The sequence below is a fragment of the Egretta garzetta genome, unplaced genomic scaffold, assembly GCF_000687185.1.
Source record: "Egretta garzetta isolate BGI_Z169 unplaced genomic scaffold, ASM68718v1 scaffold268, whole genome shotgun sequence".
Lineage (NCBI taxonomy): Eukaryota > Metazoa > Chordata > Aves > Pelecaniformes > Ardeidae > Egretta > Egretta garzetta.
In genome coordinates this window covers 1,544,699-1,560,941 of record NW_009260600.1, presented here as the reverse complement: position 1 = coordinate 1,560,941, position 16,243 = coordinate 1,544,699, and positions in this window count along the sequence as shown.

Genomic DNA, 16,243 nt, shown 5'->3' with positions numbered 1-16,243 from the left:
TGTGGCCGGTCCCAGTCCACATTCCTGCGGGCTTAGAAGTCCTTACGAGCACCCTGAACAAGACAGGAATAGATTTGCTACGTGAGCTTGTCAGAGTCATAACTCAGCCACTCAGAAAATCACTGGAGGAAAGATATTTTGCAAAAAAACGAGATGCACATAAAGATCTCCCACTGGATTTTGACTGCACTGAAATACTGAACTAATCCCCGCTGTTGGGCGGTAATTGTGGAGCAAGGTGACTAGCATGAAGAACTGAGACCAAAATTTCAGCACAAAGCCTAAGGCTCATGAGAGCATAAAACCTGATATTACTGTACAGCAGATATTATGCTTATTAATAACAGATACTGCAGAGTTAGCAGGGAAGAAAGACGGGACTAGTGTGGGAAAAGATATTTTAGATCTGTTTATTTGATTATCTGGAATAAAGTATGGGTAAAAGCAGTAAGAGCTTTGTACAGGCAGACCAGGGTAGGTTGTACTCATCAATATTAAAGCAATTACCCATACAGATGTAATATCAGTGATTTGTTACAGTGTCTGAAATATGAAGCGTGATTATATTGCTGTTAAGTACTCATCTTGTCAAATGACTAGGGAGGGATCCTGGATGGTCAAATCTCTCTGTTCAGTCTTTGTCTTAGGAGGTAGTAGCTGAATTTACCAATCAGATTTGGTGGATTTCAATCTGGGAAGGAGTACTTCCTTAAAATAAAAAGTACTTGACTGAGTGTCTTCTGGGTTAATTTGAGGTCTTACTGATATCTATTAAACTCTACTATTTGCAAATTTCTTTGTGATTCAAATATTTGGGGTGGGATCCTAGTCTAGCTTGGTGTCCTAGGTGTCCATGCCACCAGCTCCAACCATGTATAGGAGTCACCTGGTGCCATTTGAGATGCCCTGTGGTCCCATGACAGATATGACACGTAATTACAGTAGACCCATGCTCTGGTAAGCCAGGCAGGATATCCTGCACCATTTAAAATTACACCAGGTTGACACCACAAATTACTCCATAGGGATGTCTGGACAACTGAAACATCGCTCCATGTCAATACAGCCAGTGGAGTCTAAGGAGTTAGGACTGGAGTTTCTGTTTGTATCTGTCATGGCTGGTGCCATTTGGGATGCCCTTGGGTATCCTAAGACTCATTGCCATGTCTATTAGCCCCATGAGGGTGTTGAAGGACCTCTAAGTTGCACTAGACCTCTATGTGTGAGTGACTAAATTGAGCCTTGATTCACCACTGTTAGAAATTTAGACCTCTCACTGACATGGAGATACTCTCGCCTGGTTGTGTTAATGATCTTACGTGATTCATCCCAGAGCGCTGAGGATGCTAGCAAATGTTATGGCAGGACCCCTCTCGATCATCTACCAAAGGTCTTGGGGGTCTGGGAAAATCCCCTCTAACTGGAAGCTAGCCAGTGTTATTCCTATCTACAAAAAGGGCATGAGGGAAGACCCAGGGAACTACAGACCTGTTAGTCTAACCTCAGTTCCTGGAAAAATTATGGAGAACATCATACTGGGTACCACTGAAAGGCATTTAAAGAATAATGCAATCATCAGGCACAGTCAACATGGGTTCACAAAAGCAAAGTCCTGTTTAACCAATTTGATATCCTTCTATGATAAGGTCACTCGCCTAGTGGATGAAGGGAAGGCGGTGGATGTAGTTTTTCTGGATTTTAATGAGGTTTTCAATACTGTCCCTCACAGCATCCTTCTGGAAAAGTTGTCCAGCTGTGACATGAGAAGGTTCATGGTGCACTGGGTGAAGAACTGGCTGGATAGAAGGACTCAAAGGGTTGTATTGAATGGGGCTACATCTGAGTGGTGACTGCTCACCAGCAGTGTTCCTCAGGGTTCAATTCTAGGGCCAGTTCTGTTAAATATATTTATTAGCAGGAGTTGAATGTACCATTAGCAAGTTTGCGGATGATACCAAACTGGGAGGCGCTGTTGACTCTCTTGACGGACAGGAAGCCTTGCAGAGGAATCTAGATATATTGGAGCATTGAGCTAGGATTAATGGGATGAAATTTAACAAGTTGAAATGCCAGATTCTGCACTTAGGACAGAGTTGTGCTGAGCACAAGTATAAATTGGGAGAGGAGTGGCTGGAGAGCAGCCCTGCAGAAAGGGATGTAGGGGTGCTGGTCAACAGTAGACTCAATGTGAGTCAGTGGTGTTCCCTGGCAGCCATGAGGGCAAAGAGCATTCTGGGGTGCATCAAACATATATAACCAACTGGTAAAAAGAGGTGATCATCCTTCTGTATTCAGTGTTGATGCAGCTTCACCTGGAATACTGTGTGCAGTTCTGGGCCCCACAGTTTCAGAAGGATGTGAAGATTCTTGAATGCGTCCAGAGGAGGGCAACAAAGCTGGTAAAAGGGCTGGAAGGCATGTCCTGTGAGGAGCAGCTAAGGACTTTGGATTTGTCTAGTTAGGAGCAAAGGAGGCTGAGGGGCAACCTCATTGGTCTCTACAGCTTCCTGAGGAGGGGACATGGAGAGGGAGGTGCTGATCTCTTGTCCCTGGCATCCAGTAATATGATGCATGTTAATGGCACAAAGTTGCACCAGGGGAGGCTTAGACTAGACATGAGGAAGCATTTCTTTACCAAGAGGGTGATCAGACCCTGGAACAGGCATCCTAGAGTGGTGGTCAATGCCCCAAGCCTGTCAGTGTTTAAGAGGCTTTTGGACAATGCCCTTAACAACATGTGTTAACTTTTGTTCAGCCTTGAGTTGCTCAGGCAGTTGGACTAGATGATCGTTGTAGGTCCCTTCCAACTGAAATTATTCTATTCTATTCTATTCGCATCCTATCCAAGCTGTGTGTGAGAGTAAGAGAGCACTAGGTGTGTGTGGACTTGTTGAGAAAAGGGTTTCCCTGCACCCTGAGATCTGGCAACCCTACACAACAGCTCCATGACCAGCAGGTGAGCACCATCAGGCTTGTTTGGGAATGGGCTTTTACCTTACGAGACTTTTCTCCCTCATTGAAAGTCTGTGGCAGACCGGGTTTGTCACCTGCCTTTCCTAGATATGGTAATTCAGAGCTGGCGGTGCAGTAAGAAGCGAAATAGATGTTTGTGACAAAAATTTTGCCTGACAAAAATTTTGCCTGACAGCTTTTTCTTAGGCTTCTCAGGCTTCCCTTAGCTCAGTCTATGTGGGTGTGGTAGGTGCCCAGGGAAATGTGCCTGTGGCACGGCTTGCTGTGCTCTTTCCATCCCTCGTGACTGGTGATGCACATTCCTGGTGCAAGGAGGTAGTGTGCCCTCCTGTGTGGACATTTATATGAGTTCCCTCATCCCTCCACACCTAGAAAATCTCAATATATAATCAAGGGTGGTTGTTTCTTGTTAAAAACCTGTCTTGCACGGCTGGTGGCCCTCTCAGAAATGAGAGGGGTGGCTGACACAACCCTGAGCCCCTCCAGGAAAGCAAATTTGCAGCAATTTTTCTTTTTTTTTTTTTTTTTACTCAGTTGTCACTTCATCTGTCAGGTACAGCATGATCTGGAGCTGCAAGTTCCTTAGCATATAGCAATTTTTCAAGTTAATCATCAAATAAATTAACAAGTACCCTGTTTATAATAGGTAGAGAATTTAGCTGGGTATAAGTATCTATAGCAAAAGCTTTGCTGAGCTCATTTGGACATTTTGGTTTTGTTGATGCTTGGTTTGCTTGTTTTATACAACCGAGATGTTGCCTTGGGAGGTTAATATTTCTTAATCCTGCTTTGTAAATTGGATTTGGAAGCCTCCATTGCATGTACTTCCAGGGCTTGTATATGTGTGTGCACAGGTGTGGCAAAAGAAAAAGAGAGAGAAATAGCTGTGAGGCTAATACACAAACGTTTCCAAGAACTGAGGAGTTCTTCTTTTAAGAAAATCTTATTGATCAGTCTCTTTGTTTAGACCACAGACAAATTATTCTCTTGAATTCTTGAGTTTCGGTCCTTGGTAGGTGGGCAGGTCTCCGTAAACTGGAACATGCAGAGACATGGTGAATGGGTGAGGTAAGTGGAGATGTGTCTGACTCCAACAAGACACCACAAATAAAAAAAAACCAAACAACACTTTGAGCTGTCACTCGTGAGACCTTAGTTCTGTGGGTGTATGAGTGTGTACGTGTGTGTACATGCTGGGGAGCAAGTGGAGGGTTTGAGATGTTGCCATACTACCTTTATGGAGAAACCCTTCTGGACTCCCTCCACCTACCAAACGCAGTGGCATCCCCAAATAAGCAGGAACACATCCTGACTTGCCACCCATTAGTTCTTTACCAGGAAATCACTTTTCCTTGTACTGTGGTGTTTTATAATAGGAAGAAAGACTGAATCTGTTTTTCCCATGGCACCCACAGATTCCTGGACGCTGCTGCTGTTCCCAGTGCAAAAATCCCACACCTTTCTGTGTCCCTTAGTATATGAGCATGTTGGTGGTCTGGCTGGCAGGACAGGCGACTGCTCAGCCTCTGCTGCAGCCTTTTGCTCTGTGGGGCAGTGAATCTGGGTGTCCCTCATCCCCCAAATGCCATTATAAAATATACACGCCTTTAATATAAAGACCTATGTCTTTAATACCTTCACCCCTCGTTGTCAAATTTGGTCAAGACTGGCTTGCACATTCAAAAGTTAGTGCAGGGAAATGACAGGCTGATGACGTGGTCATTTAACTGTTTTTATAGTGAATCTGGGTAAAAATATGCATGACAGCAAGCATTTACTGGGCTGAGACTCCTGGGAATAAACATAGGTACAGTCAGGGAACTAAAAAAATCTATCCCCACAGGGGCTGATGGGGAATCCCATCAATAAATCTCCTGCGTCCTCTGCTTGGGGCAGCTCTGGAAGTTCCTGGGATGTAGTTACCAGCTGCAGCAGGTGCTCAGATGCCTCCTTCATCCCTCTGCATCCTCCATTAGGTGGGTCAGACACTGGATCATCTTTTACAAGAGTTTCCAGCTGGGGGGCACGCATGAATATCCTTTGAAATTCTTAGACTGTAAGCAAGTAACAGGAGTGGCCTATGAAGCAGCTGAGGATTTTTCCTTCAACTCCATTTCCTAACATGCTCCTCCCTTCTCCAGGGCTGTAGGCTGTGGGCAGTGGGATTTGCCTGTGATAACCAATAAATTCATTTCCTTATAGATTTAGGCTGTATATCTTCCTTGCAGAGTTCCTTTGCATATGGCTGAAAGCACCAAAGCAAAATGACCCCAAAAAGGACAGTAACAGTGCATTTCTCCTCCCCATTCACTTAATTTTCTGACGAGGATTCTTTATTCGCCTGTGTCCTTTTCCAGCTATTGGCATATTAAAAAATACATCACTAATAAGTAAAAAAAAGTCTTCTCCCTCTAGAAACACATCAGCAGCTCTCACATTGGCTCCACCAGGCGATGACTGATGCAGCTAACCCTGATTTCCCCCATGCCATAACCCTTACAACTGGGTCTTGCTTGGCTGAGATAGCAATGAATGTCTCCCAAAAGGCAGCCAAGGGGCCTCAGACATGGATGCATCCCAGCTTATTGGGGATTTCCAAGCCGGCAGTCACATTCCCCTTTCTGCCATCAGTGGACTCTGCATCTTGCCTCTGCTGCAAACCCTGAAAGGCTAAGGACAGGGCACAGAGAATTAATTTCTTTATATATATCTGTATATATAAGAAGTAAAAGAAAGCCATGTTAGGCTAGGGGCTTGTCATGTAAGTTGGAGGTCACGTTATTCATGCCTCTGGCAGTCACTCCGGCTGAGGGACTGATTTTGCTCCATTTCCATGTAAGGCAAGGCTAAGGCCATACAAAACTGGACAGAGTTCCTTAAAAATGAAGCCTGACCATAAAAATCCCCATCTCTCATCTGGTAGTTGCTGTGAAGGCTTCTTGCCCAGACAGACCAGCAAGGTCTCCAGTCTCACAGCTTTCAGGGAGCTTATCTTTTTGGAAATGCAAGCAGGCAACAGGGAAACGTGGGATGTTCAGGATCCCTGCAGCACCCTTGTCCAGATATTCCAGGTCCAAACCCGGTGGCACCTGGCAGCCATGGATTAGACTGCCAGGGTCAGCTCTGAATGTTTTTGCTGGATAATATCACACCATCCTGTTCATGCACAGGACCATTTTTACAGGATATGCCTGGACAGAGTTCCTTGGTCACTTGGAACTTTTCTGGGATAATTTTCTGAAAGAAGGAGCTTATAAATCCAAGCTGACACATGCTGATGCTCTGTCCCGGGAGACTGTGATACTCATCCTTGATGGTCATCCTGAAAGACCTACCTTCTCGAAACGTGGCATGAGTTTTGAGTTCTTTCTGTGAACTTTTCTTTTTATCTTATTATCTTTATAGTTCTTTTTATCTTTCTGGGTGCACTGACATTTCCAAGCCTTGTGCTGTGCAAGGACTCTGATTGACGGCAACCACCTCTCTTCTTGTCCTTTCTCTGGAGTGGCGGGGACTGGAAATGTAAGAGCTCAGACCTTCATTCTCATATGTCAATGTGCATCAGCATCATCCCATCACCATGGAATTGCTCTAATATAGCAGGAGCTGCAAGAGCCCAACAGAACCTCTTGATAAGACTGGCAGATATTTTTAATTGTTTAAGAGCATCACTTTAACAGCCTTAAATCAGTCAGTGCTGGCACAGGACCATATTTGTCCTCAAATCCCAGAGGGTTCTCGCTGCATTTCAATGTGTAGTTTGAGCGTATGCGATTTGCTGGTACAGTGTATTTTTAGCAAGAAGATAGGCTTCTTTTGTATTGGCTCAGAAAGGTGAAAGTTTATCATTTAAAGAGCTTGGTGATGTCACCTGTACCTAGGGATTTACTTTTATGAGCTCACTCTGTCTGCTGCTGTGTGATGGCTGCATTTTAAAAACTTGCATTGCTTTATTGGAAATTCGTATTTAGAAACACCAAACTGCATGCAGTGGTTATTAGTATGAAATCTACCTAAATGTCTAAGTGATGGAGCAGGATTTGCTTCATTCTTACTCACAATTCTGCAAGGCTGTTCACATTTTGTATTCAGTTCCACCTGTAGAAATCTGAAGCAGTCATCGACCCTCTGTGGAGCTACCCTGAGTTTATACATTGGTGAGACAAGGCAAAATTGTTCATACTCTCAGGGTGCTACTTCCAGCTGAAATCCTCCAGGCACTGATAAAAGCCTGCTCACCGCACTTTCAGATTAAGAATGGGGATATTACTGTTACAGATGCTGTTTTAAGTAATGCAGTTGTTCATAGTACTTGCATTTTATTTATGGGGGAGTTGAAACACTACAAGTTTAAGTGTGTGGCTCAAGATCACACGACAGAGAAGTGGCAGAGTTTGCTCGGTGCAGAATAGCAATGGGGATAGTCCAAAGTAGGCTGCCAGTGTACCAGGGCAGCCTCATCTCTCCTTACCTTAGACATCTCCATAGTAATCAGTACCTTAACCCAAACCTTCCCCAGATGTCACTGGCTATATAGCTATACCAGTAAAGACAACACTCCAGGGTCCCTTATTTCACTCTGAGACCAAGTGGTTCAACATGGCTTGTGTCCACATGCTTAAACTCTCTTCCCCTTTGCTCCCATTTGAGTAAACCTTTTCAGACTGGTGCCTCAGACTCTCTTGCCCTCCCTACCTCTCTAACACGCAACTCTTTCACATTGTGTAAGTGCTGAGTTGTATTGGGTTTATGTAGCAGCCATAGTGAGACGGATGTACATTAAGCTTTTCTGTACAGCTTCTCTAACTGCAGCGTGAGTCTTCCTGTCTCACTGGATGGCTTTCCTTCCTGAATTTCAGCAATAAGACTTATTTTTGCCGCGCCTTGAATACTGTGTTCAGTTTTGGGCCCCTCACTACAAGAAAGATGTTGTGTTGCTGGAACAAGTCCAGAGGAGAGCAATAAAGCTGGTGGGGAGTCTGGACCACAGGTCTGATGAGGAGTGGCTGAGGGAACTGGGGTTGTTAAGTCTGGAGAAGAGGAGTCTGAGGGGAGACCTTATTGCCCTCTACAACTGCCTGACAGGAGGCTGTAGTGAGGTAGGGGTTGGCCTCTTCTCCCTGGTAAAGGGCAATAGGACAAGGGGAAATGGCCTCAAGTTGTGCCAGGGCAGGCTTAGGTTGGACATTAGGAAAAACTTCTTCACCAAAAAGGTTATTAAGCGTTGGAACAGGCTGCTCAAGGAAGTGGTCAAGTCCCCATTCCTGGAGGTATGTAAAAGATGGGTAGACGAGGTGCTTAGGGCCATGGTTTAGTGGTGGGATAGCAGTGTTAGGTTAACGGTTGGACTTGATGATCTGCAAGGTCTTTTCCAACCTAAACGATTCTATGATTCTATGATTCTATGATTTTCTTTCTCTCTTCTTTTCCTCTCTCTCTTCTGTCACTTTTCTTTTGCTCATATTTTCTGTATCACCTACTGTTTCTCCTTTTATTCCTAGTTCTCATTTCCACACCATGCTTTCCTTCCCTTTGCTCCCCTCTTCCTTTCCTTAGGTCTGAGCCCCCACTCCAATTTGCTGTGGCTGGCAAAGTCACAAGTTTAACTGACGCCAGAAGTTAGCACCAAAACACAATTATAACCATACCCCTAGAACTGAGGAGCATCTTTCAGCGTCCATTCTGGTAGCCAGGTCCTGACCTTTGGATATCCCACGCTCCCAGCCATAGTAGTGAGGAACCAGGGTCTGCCTGGCCAACTCCTCATTCTTCTGTTCCTGGGCCAGGCCAGGCCATCCACTCAGCTGCCAACACCCGTTTCTCATCTGGCAGAAATGTAGAAAGCCAAAGAGAGCTGTCCCATGGGAAAAGTCCAGGCCTGGTGTCACAAGCTGGCTCACGCTATGCTAAGTTGGCCCTGTAAAAAGTTTCTATTTGTGTTTCTGTTTTCTTTCCCAGTTCCCCTTCTTCTCACCACTCTTTTTTCCTGCCTTGCATATTCTTTCTCTTTCCTTCCATTGTCCCCTGCTTCTCTCTCTTCACGTTGTTTCTTTTGTGCATGTGCTGGTACAGCAGATGGGAAAGTCCCCCCTCGACCATGTTGATCACGCTCATCTTCCCAGAAAGCTGCTCCCTGCCAACGAGTTTATAGACCTATCCCTGCATGAACCCATTTCCTTAAGCTGGTGTGATGACATCCACATCCTCTGATGTCACCTTCAAGCAAAGAGTTTCAGTATCTCCCTCAAGCTGGGGAGCACTTAATGACTAGCTCCTGGTCAGTACTACTACTTAAGAAGGAGAAAAAGAGATGTAGGTAGATGGGGCCAATAAAAAACTAAGTCGTTTATCCTTTCCTTCTCTAAAGAAAGGTCACAGCAAGTAGTGCTGGAGGAAGAAGCTGGAAGCTGGAGGGAGCTTTGTATTGTGGGTCCTCCGGAATCAGAACTGAAACTCACCCTTTTGTAACTTATTATTGACAATTCTACCACCACAAGTGGGCACACAATAGACAATTTAAAGCATATAGTAGCTGGCCACTGGGAAAATAGAAGCCCCGGGAGCATGATGTAACCATGAAAAAAGCCAGTGTTGTTTGGAGATGTATCAGTCCAGTAATTTATCCTTCATCCCGGTAAAGGCAGGAAAATGTGCTGTTGATTTTTATTTCACTTGAGCTGAAAGAGTGCGTACAGTCCTGAGCATGCATGTCCAGGAAGATGCACTCAGCCTCAAACAAGTGTGGAGAAGAACGACCAGGATGATCGGCGACTGGAGACACCGTGCCAAGAGTATGTGACATGTTTAACCTAGTCAAAATTAGAACAAAAATGTTTCCCCTCGATAATATATCTGGCAGATAACCTCCAGATGGAGGAAAACAACTATGCAAAGCACAGGAGTGTCAACGTATGAACAAAGCAACCATGACTGCATGTAAAGTGGAAACTGGAAAACTCTTTCCTGCCATCAAAGCACCATCACCTGGAAAGGGAGTGTCAAAGAAATGTTCTCCTATAGTAGTTGAACTGCTTTTCAGGTGCCTCTGATCAGCTTGTGTACACGGACGTATGGTGATGTTGTTACTAGCAACAGAACAGCACCATTTCCCAGAAGATCTCTTCCAGTGCTGAGTCCCTGCGGTATTCACAAGCGAGAACTGAGACATTTAAGATGGGATTTGTGTTGCCCAAGTGTAGTTATCTATAAGACAGAAAAAAGGACTGAGCTAATCGCCCTGAGCTGCCATTAAAGTCAACAGGGGCAACTCATACATCCCCTGTGTTAGGGTGGAACAAGCCAGCGCTGGGAAATGCCTATCTCCTTCTGCTAACTATGTGGGGAATAAAGAGTGACATACCCAGATTTCTTCATCTATCTTGCAGGTGTCTGAAGGTCAGTGAGCCCCATGGCTGGTTCCTCTGATCATCCTGCAGGGAGCCAGCATCCCCTTCACAAGGCGCAGTCAGAGCAAAGAGTTGTGTTGTCCCTTATGGGCTGATTTAGACAAGGGCTCTGCAAAGAAAGTACCGCTGAAGTCACTCGACTGTGATCGCCTCTGCTCCGTGGCATGACAAGGCAGGGCCTGCCTGTTGGCTGACCTAAACAGAAATGGCAGAAAGAAAGCGTGCATCGCAGTGCTTCTGGAAGAAATTATCCGAATTACAGATGAACAGAGATAGCAACGCTGGTTTTCCACTACTCAGCTTGTTAGGAAACCGCCAGCAACCATAAGAGTCGGAAATACAGACAGCTCTCGAGCCTCCCTCTTGCAGGATGACTCACGGAGCAGGTGGAGATGTCTTGACTGACACTAGTGCTGACCTTATATCTGCGCCTTGCAGCTGGCATTCGCACAGGAAACCTGGGGGGGGCTGCCGCGGGGCTGCAGGCAGTGCTTGGCGGGCAGCAAACCTGTGGGAGGGTGGAGGAAAGAGGAGTTGACCTTCGCAAGGACACAGCAAAACCCACCTGGAGGGAGAGAGCTTATGCGAAGCAGCTCTTGCAATGGGGCGCATTGGGGAAATGTCAGGGAACTGGAACCGGTTTCTTACGTCACAAATCTGGGGGAAATTATTTCTGCTTTATTATGTGCTATATTATATAGGAAGAAATGACACCATGTTTAATGCGCTGGAGTGTTTTCTTAAAATATACTGGGTTTTTTTTCACAGCCTTCCTGCCTGGGACACGTGTCTCCAGCCAAGGTTATCTGAGGTGAATCTCCTGCACTGGAGTTTTATACCTGACCGTAGACAGATATTCTCGGAATGCTTTAAATGCACAACCTCGCTATATGACCTCTTTATATCTCTCTGAACCTTGCACTGTTATGATTTCTATCCTAGTGTGGTTTACGAGATGGAAATCCCTGTTCTTTAAGGGAGTGTCTTGCCGATTGCCACACAGTCCTGCTTCAAACTTTGGACTTTGTCTCCACACCCATCCCATGCAGGTTTATTGTACGCCACAGGATAGTACTGAAATATTGACGTCTAAATAATCTGACTAATTTTAATTAAACTTGCTTGGGCCAGGAAAGCATCTGGCTACACCAAGACACAGTTCCATGCACATGAATTTGACCTTCCTATAGTTATGGCCTTCATACTCACTTTTCCCCCTACTCAGACTTATTTTTTTACCTCTGTCTCCCATAGAAATTAAGATAATTATTAACATCCTTTTCTGTGTTGCTTATTTCCTGGCACTTACTAAATAACCTGCCTGGATTTTGAAAGTATAGCATCAGTGCAGTTTGCATCTTATTTTATATTTTTTCACATTTGCTAGAGGCAGCTGGGCAATCCCACAGTGTATGAGTAAAAGTCCCCAGAGCAACAGAACAATCTGACTGTGTTCTGTTCCACCTCCGCTTATGGCACATCTTTTCTGAAACAATAAAATTTGATTGCTTCTTATACATTTGTGTATGGGAAGAAGATATAATATTGTCTTCTACTGGGAGAAGATTATATTGGCCTTCAAATCAATTTCAATTTCTCATGAGTCTTCAATATAATTTTATTTTATCTTTATTTTGGGGTATTACATTTTCATCACTTCATTCTACTTTAAAAATTGGAATTCTCCTGACGCCTTCCACAATGATAAATTAGTTGTAATTGAGAACATTGCTCTTGATGGGAGAGAGTGGTTTTAGGTTAAAAGTCCTAAATATTTTAATAGAATCCCTTTATTTTCTTCAGTGTGGTGTTAAGGGTTTGAATTTTTGCTAGATCTCTTTCTTTTCCTCACATAAATGGAAGTGCTTGGGAACCCAGCCAGTGTCCAGCGCTCTCCAACGGGGCTTGTGCAGAATTTCTCAAAATCTGATGTTTGGCCTTGGTGCTTTTACCCTCTTGTTTGCGCACGCTGGTAGTACGTTCACTGAACACAGATGCTTGCATTTTGGGAATCGACATCCACATTTGGGAACAATGCTTTGTGACTGCTTTCTGCTTTCCTCTGGAGCTGTGAACCCCCCAATAGCACATTTAATCTGACTGACAGCAGATTTGATGTGTTTTCTTACATGCCGTAGTCTCTCAGAAGGATCTGTGGATCCCACCAGTCCACACACCAGAAAAGGGGCAAGAAACATTGTTTTACTATACCAGCATCAGGCCAAAAATCTGTCAGTAGAAATTTTTGAAATCTTTTCCATGTGGTTTTCATGTGTGTGGAAAATAGACAGCTTGTCAACTTAAAAAAGGCAGCAGGCAATGTGTCAAAGGTTTTGCCTACCACCTCAGGCCAAAGTGGGAGTCCCGATGAAACTGGAAGTAGAAATTCTCTTGTAATAAGGACGTTAAGCAAAATTTAGCAAGATGTAGGACAAGAGGCTTTGGAGTTCATTTTTTTATCATCCCCCAGAGAGGAACGGGTTTCACTAGAGCAGGTATAAACTTTGATACAACACTTAGGCACTGAAGTTTCGCTTTCTTGTATTTCAGTTCTGCATTGCAATTTGGTGGTGGAGTAGGGATGGTTGGCTAATCCTGAATGTGTTCTTTTAAAAAATTCATTACTGGGTTGTTAATGGAATAGGGTTATATAAGACATTAATTTTGAGAAGTTTGGCACTGACTACCAAATATTTATTCATTGACTTTGCAAACTAAGATCTATGGTCATGTGTATAAATATATGAACATATAAAATAAATTAATAAATAAATGTGAGAGTGTGTATGTGCCTGCATAAGTGTATATATGCATATATACACATGCTTTTTCTTAATGCACTACATGACTTAAAATACTTAACCCTCTTCCTTATTATGGTTAAGGTATTTTAATTTTCTGCTGCTTCCTTTAATCAGTGGATGCTAAATATAAAATCTAAGACTAATAAAAGTTTACTGAAAAATCAGAAATCAGGCTGGGCACTCCAAAGGCAAATATATTACAACACCATGTGATGGCAATGATAATGCCCATTACAAGCCAGAAATTAAACATCTCGAAACATACTGAGTATGAAACACAAAGCCCAAGCAACTGGGGCATACTCCTCTGTGACTTCTGAGTCTCCTTCCTGGTAAACTAGTTCAAACTAGATGACTTTCTGAAATGGAGGTGTTGCCATGACTGTCTATTGCTGGTAGAGGTTTCATAAGTTCCTTGCTTTCTGCTGTTTTCTGAGAAAGACTGGCATAATTCCCATGACTGTTGGTTTCTCTTCACCCCGTGACCCTAGTTCCCTATAAAACATTCATCTGGGTGTGTCTTAATGTCAGTTTAGTCACGCTTAGCTTAAAATTTTCCCTCTGGTTCATCATCTGTTGGGTTAAAAAGGTAAGAAAGGTGTCATGTGCTTGTTTGTGTGGGGAGGAGGGCAGGGAAGACGGGCAGATGTCAGGGTACCCTTGGGCCCCCAAGCTGCAGGAATGACTGCCATCCATGCCCCTTCTGTTGTGACCAGGTACAAAGCCTCTGCCAGCATATCTTGGACTGTCTCTAAAGGCATGTCAACCCACCATCCCTGTCCTTAGATGGGGTATAAACTGTTGGGGTGGAAACAGCAAGATGTACTGGTCCAAGAGAGGACATGGGACAGGGGGTATTTTGGGTTGGGAGCTCCCTTTTATAGGTGGGTTTCTCTGCATCACTCTTACCAGTTTGGTTGAATGAGTAGTTGTGTGTGCAGTCTTGCTTTAGAAGATGACTTAAGAGGACATGATTGCCTAAGGGCTTTCATGAAGAGATCCTGTGGTTTTTCAAAATTGCTTACTGCTAGATTATTCAGCAGAAAAGGTCTTACTTGGGCAGTGGTGTTTGGAAGGGCTTGTGTAGATGCTGTCTCTCTTTGTCTCAGCACGCTGGTGGCCCTGATGTCAGAGCAGCTGATGATGGGTTAGAAGTGGTGTCCACCCAGGGGTATTGCAGTGCTGCCTTGGCTTAAGGCCATGGGAGAACTCTGTGGTGGGTGGTGGCTTTGAGGGCCTGCTTTTTGCACATGGCTTTGGAGAAGTCCAAGATAATTTGGGGGGAGAGAGAAATAACACTTTTTGGTCGTCGCCACTGTAAAGGCATCACTGGAATTAGTGTCTGAGGAAAGTCCAGCATTTCCATATTTATTCCCTCCCATAGCACAACCCAAAGAACACGGCCTTCTCCCCATTCCCAGGCTGCCTGTGTCACATCCTCATGTGCTGCTGAGCTTTGCTGATTTTGAGTCAGGTCTGGAGGATTCCTCCAGAAAGACAGGGCATGCAAGCTTTAGATGAGATGGTCAGAAAATAGGAAGAGGCACCACAGACCATGTTGGTAGGTCTTGAGCTCATCTTGCTCCTTGCAAGCATGTAGATAGATTCTCCCTGTGAGAACACAGGCTGCCATTTGAGCTGTGATGGCCCTCAAAGTAAATGATAAAGTGTGACACCCTGGGGAAGGGTCTGCAGGTAGACATCAGCTTCTTTGCTTCTGAGCATTGGCATGAAAGTCCCATTCATCTGAGAGTGGGGCAACATATTCTCCTATGTCATCCCCAGCTGGGCCATCTTCATCCACTCTTACACTTCCCAGGGCAGTGCAGCTAGCTCAGGTGTAATCGCTACCGAAGTGCAATCAGTAATTTGAAGAAAAGGTGCTAACAACACCATGAAGGTGGTATGGCCAGACACACCATGTAGGCGTGCTTCCTTTCTCATGCAGGTTGATGGCCTGCTGGATCATGTCCTTCCCACCTGGTCTCTGCACCAGGTTTTCCTTTCCTTGGCAACCAGGACACAAAGGTGTGTGAAGGGCTGATGCACAGGCGGGGTTTGTGCTGGCATGGAGTCAGGTATAGTGGAAGTGTGCCCAGGGAATAGGAAGGTCCATGAACATGGATGGTCAGAGTGTGTGCTCCTACCTAGGTCCACAGACTGCCCAAGTGACTGTATGCCTGTGAAAGGCTGGTGTAGCAGCTCTGAGCTGTCCCCTCCATGCACCACCTCCACTTCTGGAGGATCTAGGTGTGCCTGTGCTGCTACTACCAACTTTATAAAGGGAATTATCCATGTTTCAAGGTCTTCAATGGTTAGGTTCAGTGAGATTCAAAATTAAGAAAAAAAAAAAAAAAAGCCAATCCAAGAGCACTGTTTTTTAGAGCATACTCACATTCCTGACCTGGGTTTATATTTTCTCTTTCAGTGGTGAGGGACCACCAGAAGAGACTGCTGCAGCTGCAGCAATAAAGGCTTTCAGAAGATGTATGATGGCTCTTGAGCTGGATTATTTTTCTCATTCTTTCTGGACTGTTTGTCCTTGTAGTTCCAAGAAAAAAACTAACTTCCAGATGTAAGCAGTATGTCAGCAATGAGCAAAGCACCCTTAAACATCCTGAAACTCTGGTGAAAGACTAGTTGCAAGGAGAAAGCAAGCACAAGCAGGGATTTCTTTGCCTTGGAGGGCTTTTGGGGCTGGACCTCAAAAGGGCCTGGAACTGGCCTGCCAGAGGCAGTCAGGCTCCCTGCCTCCAGAATTGAAAGCTGGCAATAATGAAAGAAACATCTGCACGCAGTGCAGATTCCCTCTACAGGGATTTCCTTCCCTGAAATTTTGTATGTTATGAAACACAGCTCCATTCTGAGCAAATAATCCCCAGTTGCATCTACCGTGGCTGCTCAGAAAAAGACACAATATTATCCAACATACTCAACATCTTAACATCTGGAAATGCAGACAGCAAATGTGACAATCAAACCTGCCAGCCACCACTCCGAGCATTCAAGCCCTATGTGAGGCGCTATGGGTGGTGGACCAAGGTCCAGAGCTTTATAACC